The 12608-nt window shown below is 44.6% G+C and overlaps 1 pseudogene; it reads left to right on the forward strand.

Annotated features, from left to right (window-relative positions):
• The first annotated feature begins 8688 nt into the window (after positions 1–8688).
• Positions 8689–12608, forward strand: part of LOC119334708 — a 4811-nt pseudogene continuing 891 nt past the window's right edge.

Here is a 12608-nt window from a genome sequence, read left to right on the forward strand (position 1 = left end):
TATTTGATACTGGTTCAGTTGCTAAGATTAGTAACTCGAAACGGGAGTTGCAGAATAATCAGAGACTAGTTAAGGGTGAAGTGACGATGTGTGTTGGAAGTGATTCCAAGATTGATATGATCATCATCGCACACTCCCTATACTTTCGGGATTAGTGTTGAACCTAAATAAGTGTTATTTGGTGTTTGCGTTGAGCATGAATATGATTTGATCATGTTTATTGTAATACGGTTATTCATTTAAGTAAGAGAATAAATTGTTGTTCTGTTTACATGAATAAAACCTTATATGGTTACACACCCAATGAAAATGGTTCATTGGATCTCGATCATAGTGATACACATATTCATAATATTTAAACCAAAAAGATGCAAAGTTAATAATGATAGTGCAACTTATTTGTGTCACTGCCGTTTAGGTCATATTGGTGTAAAGCGCATCAAGAAACTCCATGTTGATGGGATTTTGGAATCACTTGATTATGAATCACTTGTTGCTTGCGAACCATGCCTTATGGGCAAGATAACTAAAGACTCCGTTCTCCAGAACAATGGAGCGAGCAACATATTTGTTGGAAATCATACATACTGATATATGTGGTCCGATGAATATTAAAGCTCGCGACAAGTATCATTATTTTCTGACCTTCACAGATGATTTAAGCAGATATGAGTATATCTACTTGATGAAACATAAGTCTGAAAAGTTCAAAGTATTTCAGAGTGAAGTAGAAAATCATCATGACAAGAAAATAAAGTTTCTGCGATCTAATCGCAGAGACGAATATTTGAGTTACGAGTTTGGTCTTCAATTAAAACAATGTGGAATAGTTTCACAAACTCATGCCACCTGGAACACCACAGCATAATGGTGTGTCCGAACGTCATAACCGTACTTTATTGGATATAGTACAATCTATGATGTTTCTTACCGATTTACCAATATCGTTTTGGGATCATGCATTAGAGACAGTTGCATTCACATTAAAAAAATGGGGCACCATCTAAGTCCGTTGAGACGACACAATCTGAACTGTGGTTTGGCAAGAAACCAAAGTTGTCGTTTCTTAAAGTATGGGGTTGTGATGCTTATATGAAAAAGTTTCATATTGATAAGCTCAAACCCAAATCGGAGAAGTGCGTCTTCATAGGATACCCAAAAGAAAATGTTGGGTACACCTTCTATCACAGATCCGAAGGCAAGATATTCGTTGCTTTGAATGGATCCTTTCTAGAGAAGGAATTTCTCTCGAAAGAAGTGAGTGGGAGGAAAGTAGAACTTGATGAGGTAGCTGTACCTGCTCCCTTATTGGAAAGTAGTTCATCACAGAAATCTGTTCCTGTGACTACTAGACCGATTAGTGAGGAAGCTAATGATGATGATCATGTAACTTCAGATCAAGTTACTACCGAACCTCGTAGGTAAAACCAAAGTGAGATCTGCACCAGAGTGGTATGGTAATCCAGTTCTGGAGGTCATGTTACTTGACCATGACGAGCCTACGAACTATGAGGAAGCGATGATGAGCCCAGATTCCGCGAAATGGCTTGAGGCCATGAAATTTGAGATGAGATCCATGTATGAGAACAAAGTATGGACTTTGATTGACTTGCCCAATGATCGGCGAGCCATTGAGATTAAATGGATCTTAAAGAGGAAGACGGACGCTGATAGTAGTGTTACTATCTACAAAGCTAGAATTGTCGCAAAAAGGTTTTCGACAAGTTCAAGGTGTTGACTACAATGAGAGTTTCTCACTCGTATCTATGCTTAAGTCTGTCCGAATCATGTTAGCAATTGCCGCATTTTATGAAATCCGGCAAATGGATAAACAAAACTGCATTCCTTAATAGATTTATTAAAGAAGAGTTGTATATGATACAACTAGAAGGTTATGTCAATCCTAAAGGTGCTAACAAAATGTGCAAGCTCCAGCGATCCATCTATGGACTGGTGCAAGCATCTCGGAGTTGGAATATACGCTTTGATGAGATGATCAAAGCATATAGCTTTATACAGACTTGCGGTGAAGCCTGTATTTACAAGAAAGTGAGTGGGAGCACTACAACATTTCTGATAAGTATATGTGAATGACATATTGTTGACCGGAAATAATGTAGAATTATTCTGCAAAGCATAAAGGAGTGTTTTGAAAGAAGTTTTTCAAAGAAAGACCTCGGTAAAGCTTCTTACATATTAAGCATCAAGATCTATAGAGATAGATCAAGACGCTTGATAAGTTTTTTTCAGTAAGTACATACCTTGACAATATTTTGAAGTAGTTCAAAATGGAACAGTCAAAGAAAGAGTTCTTGCCTGTGTAACAAGGTGTGAAATTGAGTAAGACTCAAAGCCCCACGGCAGAAGATAGAAAGAGGATGAAAGTCATTCCCTATGCCTCAGCCGTAGGTTCTATAAAGTATGCCATGCTATGTACCAGATCTATTGTATACCCTACACTGTGTTAAGCAAGGGAGTACAATAGTGATCTAAGAGTAGATCACTGGACAGCGGTCAAAATTATCCTTAGTGGAATAAGGAAATATTTCTCAATTATGAAGGTGACAAAAAGGTTCGTCGTAAAAAGTTACGTCGATGCAAGTTTTGACACAGATTTGGGTGACTCTAAGTCTCGATCTAGATACATATTGAAAGTGGGAGCAATTAGCTAGAGTAGCTCCGTGCAGAGCATTGTAGACATAGAATTCGCAAAATACTTACAGATCTGTACGTGACAGACCCATTGACTAAAATTATCTCACAAGCAAAACATGATCACACCTTAGTACTCTTTGGGTGTTAATCACATAGCGATGTGAACTAGATTATTGACTCTAGTAAACCCTTTGGGTGTTGGTCACATGTCGATGTGAACTATGGATGTTAATCACATGGTGATGTGAACTATTGATGTTAAATCACATGGCGATATGAACTAGATTATTGACTCTAGTGCAAGTGGGAGACTGAAGGAAATATGCCCTAGAGGCAATAATAATGTTATTATTTTATTTCCTTATATCATGATAAATGTTTATTATTCATGCTAGAATTGTATTATCCAGAAACATAATACTTGTGTGAATACATAGACAAACCAAACGTCACTAGTATGCCTCTACTTGACTAGCTCATTAATCGAAGATGGTTATGTTTCCCAACCATAGACATATGTTGTCATTTGATTAATGGGATCACATCATTAGGAGAATGATGTGATTGACATGACCCATTCCATTAGCTTAGCACCCGATCATTTAATATGTTGCTATTGCTTTCTTCATGACTTATACATGTTCCTATGACTATGAGATTATGCAACTCCCGTTTTCCGGAGGAACACTTTGTGTGCTACCAAACGTCACAACGTAACTGGGTGATTATAAAGGAGCTCTACAGGTGTCTCCAAAGGTACATGTTGGGTTGGCATATTTCGAGATTAGGATTTGTCACTCCGTTTGTAGGAGAGGTATCTTTGGGCCCTCTCGGTAATGCACATCACATAAGCCTTGCAAGCATTGCAACTAATGAGTTAGTTGCGAGATGACGTATTACGAAACGAGTAAAGAGACTTGCCAGTAACGAGATTGAACTAGGTATTGAGATACCGACGATCGAATCTCGAGCAAGTAACATACCGATGACAAAGGGAACAATGTATGTTGTTATGCGCTCTGACCGATAAAGATCTTCGTAGAATATGTGGGAGCCAATATGAGCATCCAGGTTCCGCTATTAGTTATTGATCGGAGACGTGTCTCGGTCATGTCTACATTGTTCTCGAACCCGTAGGGTCCGCACGCTTAAGGTTTTGATGACAGTTATATTATGAGTTTATGCATTTTGATGTACCGAAGTTTGTTCGGAGTCCCGGATGTGATCACGGACATGATGAGGAGTCTCGAAATGGTCGAGACATAAAGATTGATATATTGGAAGCCTATATTTGGATATCGGAAGTGTTCCAGGTGAAATCGGGATTTTACCGGAGTACCGGGAGGTTACCGGAACCCCCCGGGAGGTATATGGGCCTTAGTGGGCTTTAGTGGAAGAGAGGAGAGGTGGCCAGGGCTGGGTCGCGCGCCCCTCCCCCCTAGTCCGAATAGGACAAGGAGAGGGGGGCGGTGCCCCCCTTCCTTCTCTCTCTCCTCTTTCCCCCTCCCGAATCCTATTCCAACTAGGTAAGGGGGGGAATCCTACTCCCGGTGGGAGTAGGACTCCTCCTGGCGCGCCCTCCTCCTGGCCGGCCGCACCTTCCCCTGCTCCTTTATATACGGGGGCAGGGGGCACCCCTAGACACACAAGTTGATCCACGTGATCATATTCTTAGCCGTGTGCGGTGCCCCCTTCCACCATAATCCTCGATAATATTGTAGCGGTGCTTAGGCGAAGCCCTGCGACGGTAGTACATCAAGATCGTCACCACGCCGTCGTGCTGATGGAACTCTTCCCCGACATTTTGCTGGATCGGAGTCCGGGGATCGTCATCGAGCTGAACGTGTGCTAGAACTCGGAGGTGTCGTAGTTTCGGTGCTTGATCGGTCGGGCCGTGAAGACGTACGACTACATCAACCGCGTTGTGCTAACGCTTCCGCTGTCGGTCTACAAGGGTACGTAGATCACACTCTCCCCTCTCGTTGCTATGCATCACCATGATCATGCGTGTGCGTAGGAAATTTTTTGAAATTACTACGTTCCCCAACAGTCTATGTGTTGTAGCGCGACTAGGTTTGCTCTTTCAAAGTCGTCGAGTCGACCCTCGAAGTCGACATGCATTTCGCGGCGACCCTCACGGTGACCCCATCCAGCGAGCCTGCCGAGGTGCCTGTTGACGGGCAGACCAATGGGGTTCTCGATGCCTAGATAATTTGTGCAGTAGGAGATGCACTCTTCGGTCAGAAAGCCCCTGGCTGTACTTCCCTCTGGACGTGACATGTTGCAAACGTATCCTTTGATGACACCATTCATCCTTTAGAACGGCATCATGCTGTGCAGGAACGTCGGCCCGAGTTGGATGATATCCTCCACGATATGGACCAGCAGATGCACCATAACGTTGAAGAATGCGGGCGGGAAGTACATCTCAAGCTCGCATAGTATCACCACGATCTCTTCCTGTAGCCTTCTGAGTTGCCTCACGCCAACCGACTTCCGAGAGATGACGTCGAAAAAGTTGCATAGGCCAAATAGTGTTTCACGGACGTGCGCGTCCATGATCCCACGAATTGCAACTGGAAGTATCTGCGTCATCAGCACGTGACAGTCATGAGACTTCATCCCGCTGAACTTCTGCTTCGCTGGGTTTAGGTATCTGCTTATCTTCCCCGCGTAACCGTAAGGAAGTTTTACTCCTACGAGGCAGGTGAAAACTGCTCGATCTCCTCCTGACTTAGAGTGAAGCACGCGGGAGGGTAGTCATTTCCGGTCTTCTTGGCCTTTTTGCATTTGCGACGACTTTCTGTGTCCTGCTTCGCCTTCTCGAAACTGGTCGGGCACTTGTTCCCCTTGGGAAGACGTTCGTGCCAGAATGACATGTTCTCGTCGAAGCATGCGTCGGTCATTTTGTGTTTTACCTTCATCCCCAAAGCCATGAGCGTTACTTTCAGGTGGGTATCCTCGGGTCTGCATCCTTCATACAATGGAGTAACCGCGTCTATCTCCAGTTGATCCAGCTTGCCTTTCTCTCGGGCGGCAGCTCTTGCGTTATCCGTCTGCTTGAGAAGCAGCTCTTGAATATGAGGGTCCTGCACCCAGCCCATCGATGGTCCATCGTCGTCTGCTCCTCCGGCATCTTGATCTTCATGATCATGCCCTTTGTCTGCTCCGGCATCTTCCTCATCATCATGTCCGGCATCTTCTACATGATGACTGTGTACAGCATCACCGTCGTGATCATGTCCTGGAGATTCTTCGTCTTCTCGCCCGCCCGAGTCGCGGTGGTTGTCTTGCTGTCCTTCCTCATTTCTTGCCCGGCCCCCATGGACGACTTCATAGTCATCTTTATCACCTTGCCACCGATAGCCATCCATGAAACCACGCAAGAGCAGGTGGTCCCGCACCTGCCCGAAATCCGGATCCGCAATAAGGCTCTTCAGCTTGCATCTTCGACACAGACATCTTATCTTCGTCTCGTTCTTTTGAAGCATCTCGGCCTTCGTGGAGCTCAAAAACCTATTCACGATGCCTTCGGTCATCGTGCAGACCATGGTCACATGCGGGGTAGAGCAAAACGATATTTTAGAACCAAGAAAAAATTTGGCATGGCTTTCCCTAAAAATAGGACCAAAAAGAATGCATAGTGCCAAAATTCTCGCCGAAACGGAAATGAATCAACATTCCGGCAAAATATTGGCAACTATCGCATTTCAAATACCGGTACCTGCAAACACAAACATATATGCAACACCACAAACATATGCAACACCACAAACATACATAGATATAGCTAGGCACAAAAAATGCATGTGCACGTTGTTGGAGCGAGCTAGGGAGAAAAAAAGTAGATCTACAACATGAAGATAGCTTTCCCCTTACTTACATATCAAAAAAAGGTAATTTCAACACTTAATTTTGATGAATCTATGGTGCAAATGAGGTGAGGAGGAGGCAGCCGACAAGTTTAGAGAAGGAGGTGGGGGGAATGAAGTGGGGAAAGTGAGTGTGTAGGTGTGGCTGTCCAAAAATATCTAGCTGGTCCCAGGTTACTAATGGCGCACCACACAGCCATGCGCCATTAGTAACCCAACATACTAATGGCGCACCACACAGACATGCGTCATTAGTAGTTTTACAAAAAAGTAAAAAATAATAATTTTTATACTAATGGCGCACCGTGGCACAGTGCGCCATTACTAGTTTAAACTAGTAATGGCGCACTATGCAATGGTGCGCCATTAGTAGTTTTGCAAAAAAGTAAAAAAAATACAATAGTGGCGCACTCTATGGCTGGTGCGCCATTAGTAATTCTAATTACTAATGGCGCACTCTGCCCGGATGCGCCATTAGTATGTTTGCAAAAATGAAAAAAAAACATTTTGTTACTAGCGGCGCACCGTGTGCCTGGTGCGCCATTAGTGTCTTCCACACTAATGACGCATCTCCACATGGTGCGCCATTAGTATATAGTAGTGGCGCACCACTTCTCTGGTGCGCTATTAGTATCAATTTCATCTTTAGCCATTTTCCTAGTAGTGCTTGGCTCATCAGCAATGGTTTTCAGGGGTATTACAGACCCAGCGACGCTAGAAGCGCTTGCATGCCGTGAAGCTTTGGCTCTTGCACTTGATTTATCTCTAACTAGAGTGGTCATTGCATGTGATTGCAAGGCAGTTGTGCAAGAGATCAAGACTGGTACGGAGGGACGATATAGTACAATAATTAAGGAGATCGTAGAAAGATCCAAGGAATTCATGAGTTGCGAGATCATTTTTGAAGAACGTAGTTTAAATTTTGATGCACATAATTTAGCTAAATTTTCGTCTTCTTTACATGCGGGTCGCCATTTGTGGCTTGTTTCCCCCCACGACCCTTTTGTCATCCATGTAAACCGCACTCCGAGTTAACAAAAAGTTTGGTTTACCGCTCAAAAAAAAAAACCAATATTGCGTATGTTTTTCTAAAAAAAAATAGTGTGTACGACGCATCGGCAAATCGATCTCTCCTGCTCCCTTGTCTGATCGTTTCTCAGGCTGCGAGCGCACGGCCGGCGGCTGGCCTTGAGCCCTAGATGACTGGACGCACGGCCGGCGGCGAGGGACGCACGGCACATAGGTGCCCAGGCAAGTCTAATCCTCCCTCATCCCCTCCTTCTCATAGTCTCATTCAGGTTTGGCAGTTTGTTCGGTAAGAATCCTCCATGGAAATTAGGATTAGGGATCTGTTTGAAGCATACCCAAGACATCAAGTACAGCCTCAAAGTAGCAGCAGCGCTATTGGTATGTTCTATCTGACTTGTGATTTTATTTAGCACACTATTGGTATGTTCCATTTGACTCTATTTTTGTAGGATTTTTATTTTGAATATATTCACATCTCACAACTAAATTTATTTGAATTACAAATCCATTTTTTTATCTTATAGTGTCTTCTAGGACTTTGGTAACATGACGAGTTTGCCTCTATGGAAGCTTGTTATGTCTTTTTTTTTGGCAAAATGAACAAGTGAGAGAGGCTTTTGACCATGGTGGAAGAAATTGCACAATGACATCTAGTGACATTTGGTATGGATAGCTTTACCTTTGTTGGCAACATAGCGAGTTTGCCTCTATGTAAACCTAGTTTTATGTCTTCTGTTCTCAAGTCTCAGTCTAAGAAAACTTCTTTTTTGGCAGACTATTATGTGATTTTCACTTAATTATTAATGTGAATTTGTGGTTTGAAAGTTCTTTGCTATATATGTTGTGTATCTGAATACCTGCTTTTTTATTTCTAGATTATGCATTTAGGCTCAACTTGCCCAGGTTTCACAAAATTTCTGACTCCGCCACTGGTCAACCCCATTTATTTCTGACAACCCGTCAAAAAAAATTATTTCTAACAATCACCAGTCTGTAGCTTTGACGAGTCAACGGTCAGTGGAGCGACATGTCACCCGGCCTGCAAGTCAAACGCCTCAACGCGGCAAAGAGTCGAAGTAGTACTAGAAGAAGACGTCCATGTATTCGGCGGTAGGTGAGTAAAAGGCTCGTACGGTCGTCTCTCCACACGGCCGGCCACACGGGCTCTTCATCTTCTCCTCCTCGTTTCCATTTCTTCCCTGCTACAAATACTCCTCGCGTGGGGCTCTCTCGATCCAATCCCATCTTCCCATCCAGCCACCACTTTCAAGCTCACAATCAAGTCGATCACGACCCACAGGTCAAGCAAGCTTCGTTGCTAGCTTGCTTGTCCGGCGATTTCTGCTTCATCTAGCTACCAACGTGCGGAGATGCCGAAGTCGTCCAAGAAGAAGCAGCGGTCGGCGTGGGGCTCGCTCCTGGGCAGCTGCCTGGGCGGGGGCGGCGGGAAGACGGGGAAGCAGGTCCGGCCCGGCCCCGGCCCGAGGAAGCGCGAGTCGTCGTCGGCGGCGGTGGGGGCCGGAGTCGGGCAGCGGCTGTCGTTCACGGACGTGATGAGCATGAGCGCGGCGTCGGAGCAGGAGCTGTCGGTGTCGCTGGTTGGCTCCAACCTGCACGTGTTCACGGTCGCGGAGCTCAAGGCGGCGACGCAGGGGTTCCTGGACGACAACTTCCTCGGCGAGGGCGGGTTCGGGCCGGTCTACAAGGGCGCCGTCGACGACAAGGTCAAGCCCGGGCTCAAGGCGCAGCCCATCGCCGTCAAGCTCTGGGACCCCCAGGGCGCCCAGGGCCACAAGGAGTGGCTGGTGCGTAGCGTGCCCACCGCGTAGCGTGATGGGGTTAACAACCTAGTAGATGAGTACGTGTGATGCACATAGCCATGCATGGATGGGTTTGACTGATTGGTGGTGCTGGTTGCTTTGGTGCAGTCGGAGGTGATCTTCCTGGGGCAGCTCCGGCACACGAACCTCGTGAAGTTGATCGGTTACTGCTGTGAGCACGAGAACAGGCTGCTCGTCTACGAGTACATGGCCAAAGGCAGCCTCGAGAACCATCTCTTCAAAAGTAAGCAACCTACTTATTCGTTTCAGTTGTCTATATTACTTATTTTTTTTCGAGAGTACACAAAATGCTCGAATGCATGATCCGTCCAAAAGACGGATCGATAATTTTTTCATGGTATTTCGGTAGTTGCTAATTTGCCAATTAGCATTGAGTAGTACTACTAAACTTGAACTGTATATCTTGAAGACTTGAACATACGTTGCAAATAGAGATGTTGATTGCTGCACTTCAACTAAGTAATTCAAGCCCGCAAAAAAAAAAGTAATTCAATAAAAGAAGATCCATATTGTAGCTATAGCTAAACTGCTCCAATTAGCATTCTTTACTTTAACCACGAGCGCGACTATGTAACATTTAGTAAGACCAACATAAGTATATTGATCTTGATTAACTGACCAAACTGCTCCCCGCATGATTTTTGCGCCCGATCTGTGCACGACGTGAAAATCCAACGGCTAGTGGCCTTATCAGAGCATCTCCAACAGCCGCCCAATGTGTGGCGCCCAAAAACGGGTTTACAGCACGCAAGTAGATTTTTTTAGGACGCTAGAAGATGTTTGCTCCAACAAGCGCTGCAAAATATGCTGTGCGCGCGAGTCCAACGGTGCCAATCAAGCGGTCCCATCTGCAGCAGCCCAGAGTTTGCAGCGCGCGCGACCGTGCACACTAAATATACTGCACGCGATGCCTTTTTAATGCGCGCGCTGCATTAGTTATAGCGCGCGCGCGCTTTTTGTGCAGCTGCTGGAGACTCCAAACCGAGTCCGTGCGCGTTAAAAACAGTTTTCATACCGCACGGCGCTCATATAGCACTGCTGTTGGAGATGCTCCCAGTCATATGCATGTCTGACTGGATTCAACTTCGTCATGCAAAAATATGTCATGTGCATAGCACTTCTCATTAACTAATGAGAAATCTCCCTGCACTAGGTGGAAGATGTGTGTGCACGCTCGTTCGAGCAACGTGTGCTGCTTGCCGCCGTTAAAAACTACAGCTAGCTGCGTACACATGCCGTGTGGCGTGTGCCATATTATATTACCAGCGTCGACGTCAGCATCTATCGCTTGCTTAATCATAGCCGGCTGCTGATTACTACTCCATGAGTATATAGCTGCTTCTACCGCGAGTTCTTCCTCTCTTTTTTACGGGAAATACAGATAAAGATGTAGCTGCTTTCAGCAATCAATCTAGTAGTATTGACTAATTAACCAGAAAGATGAGGAAAAACTTCCTTCTGAGGGTTTACACACGAGCTAGTTGACCAGTCCAACGTTACTACCCTGTTGACTTCGTTGGCCCATCTGAACTTCCATCCTTTGATTCTCTGCTCTCTATAGAACAGACGACGGGCGTGCATTTCCTGTGGGCGGGTGGGAATTGACAGGCCCAGTTGTTGCCGTCGAACCAGACCTTTCTTTTCAACAACGAGCCTTCAACCTTCACGTCGATTTTTATCAGAGAAACTGCCACAAGTTAAGTTAGTACGGGAAAGTCGAACTAGACTTTTAGCTGTTTGCAAAAACTTAAAGAAAAACCTCAACGAAAACTGCGCTCTGATCAAACTTGCACACATCACAGTTTGGATTATTTCATTACAAAATTATTGTTGTTTGGTTGTTTTACGATAGCTAACCACTCATGCCGAATGATTACCAAAATATTACTATAGTTGTACATGATGTGATGATGAACTGATGATTAGTCATCATCTCGATAAATAAAGATCGAGCGCATTGACTATAATCATGATGTGATGACGCCTATGTGCATTAGAACTAACTTGGCATATCTACACAAGCGGCGCAAAAATATCAAACTTTCACACTGACCCTGAATTTGGTTCTTGTTTGGCAGAGTTCCCTCCCGTTCTGTCGTGGTCAACCCGGCTGAACATCGCAGTGGGCGCCGCCAAGGGCCTCGCCTTCCTTCACGATGCGGAGAAGCCCGTCATATATCGCGACTTCAAGGCATCCAACATCTTACTCGATCCGGTAATGAATTATTGCTTAACAGTTTATTTTATCTGGATTTCGCAAAAAAAAAGTTTATTTTACTCGATCCGGTAATGAAATAATGCTCAACATTTCGTTTTATTTCATCCACTCACAAATTCCATTCCAATCATAGTACATACACATATATCATATTGTATATGTGTGTCCAATTATTGTTGGTACGTCATTCTGATGCTAGCTTCCACCCCGTTTTCTTGGTTGGCTTCACACAAATGACGAGCTCGTCAAAACCTGAAAACCTTGAAGTTGGTAAGTCGTAGTTGGAATTTGACTTGGTGAACACACATGTATACTGACAAATGTGGGCGAGTAGTATATACAGTACATTATTAACTAGTCCTACTAGTGTGCTTCTGACTAGTTTCCACGGGGGCATGCATACGACTTTTCAACTCAAGAAGAGTAACTAAAATAAAGCGAGAACGTTGATCAAGCTGTTTAGCCCTTGTATTTGTCAAAGCTTGCCTTTTCTGATTAAGACATGTAATTACTAATCAAAAATCAGTTCAGGTAGCCAACGCAGACTCTCTTCTTTACAAATAGATAATAAGAAAGGAAACAAATTGGAAGGCCCCATCAAACCAGCACTCAAGTCATTTTATTGTCGAAAAAGCAATTCAGTTGTTAATTTGGGCGCCGAACGACTCCTGTTTTATTGGAGGGGGGTGGCTTTCTATTTAGAAAGTTGAGCGAAGGCCTATTCAAAAGAATGCACTCTAGCCAAATTTCATGGTTACCACATGTTTAAAACCCGTGCCGTCATAACCAACAACTTTCTAGAGTTGTGTTCGATGGAGCTCATTAGTGCATGGTAGGTACATGATTGCGATGTGGTGCTAAAACGACTGAACTTTGTCCTCTAGGACTACAAGGCGAAGTTATCTGATTTTGGCCTTGCGAAGGATGGACCGGAAGGTGACGAGACCCATGTCTCGACGCGTGTCATGGGCACCCATGGCTACGCCGCACCAG

This window comes from Triticum dicoccoides, chromosome 7A (genome assembly GCF_002162155.2).
Source record: "Triticum dicoccoides isolate Atlit2015 ecotype Zavitan chromosome 7A, WEW_v2.0, whole genome shotgun sequence".
Lineage (NCBI taxonomy): Eukaryota > Viridiplantae > Streptophyta > Magnoliopsida > Poales > Poaceae > Triticum > Triticum dicoccoides.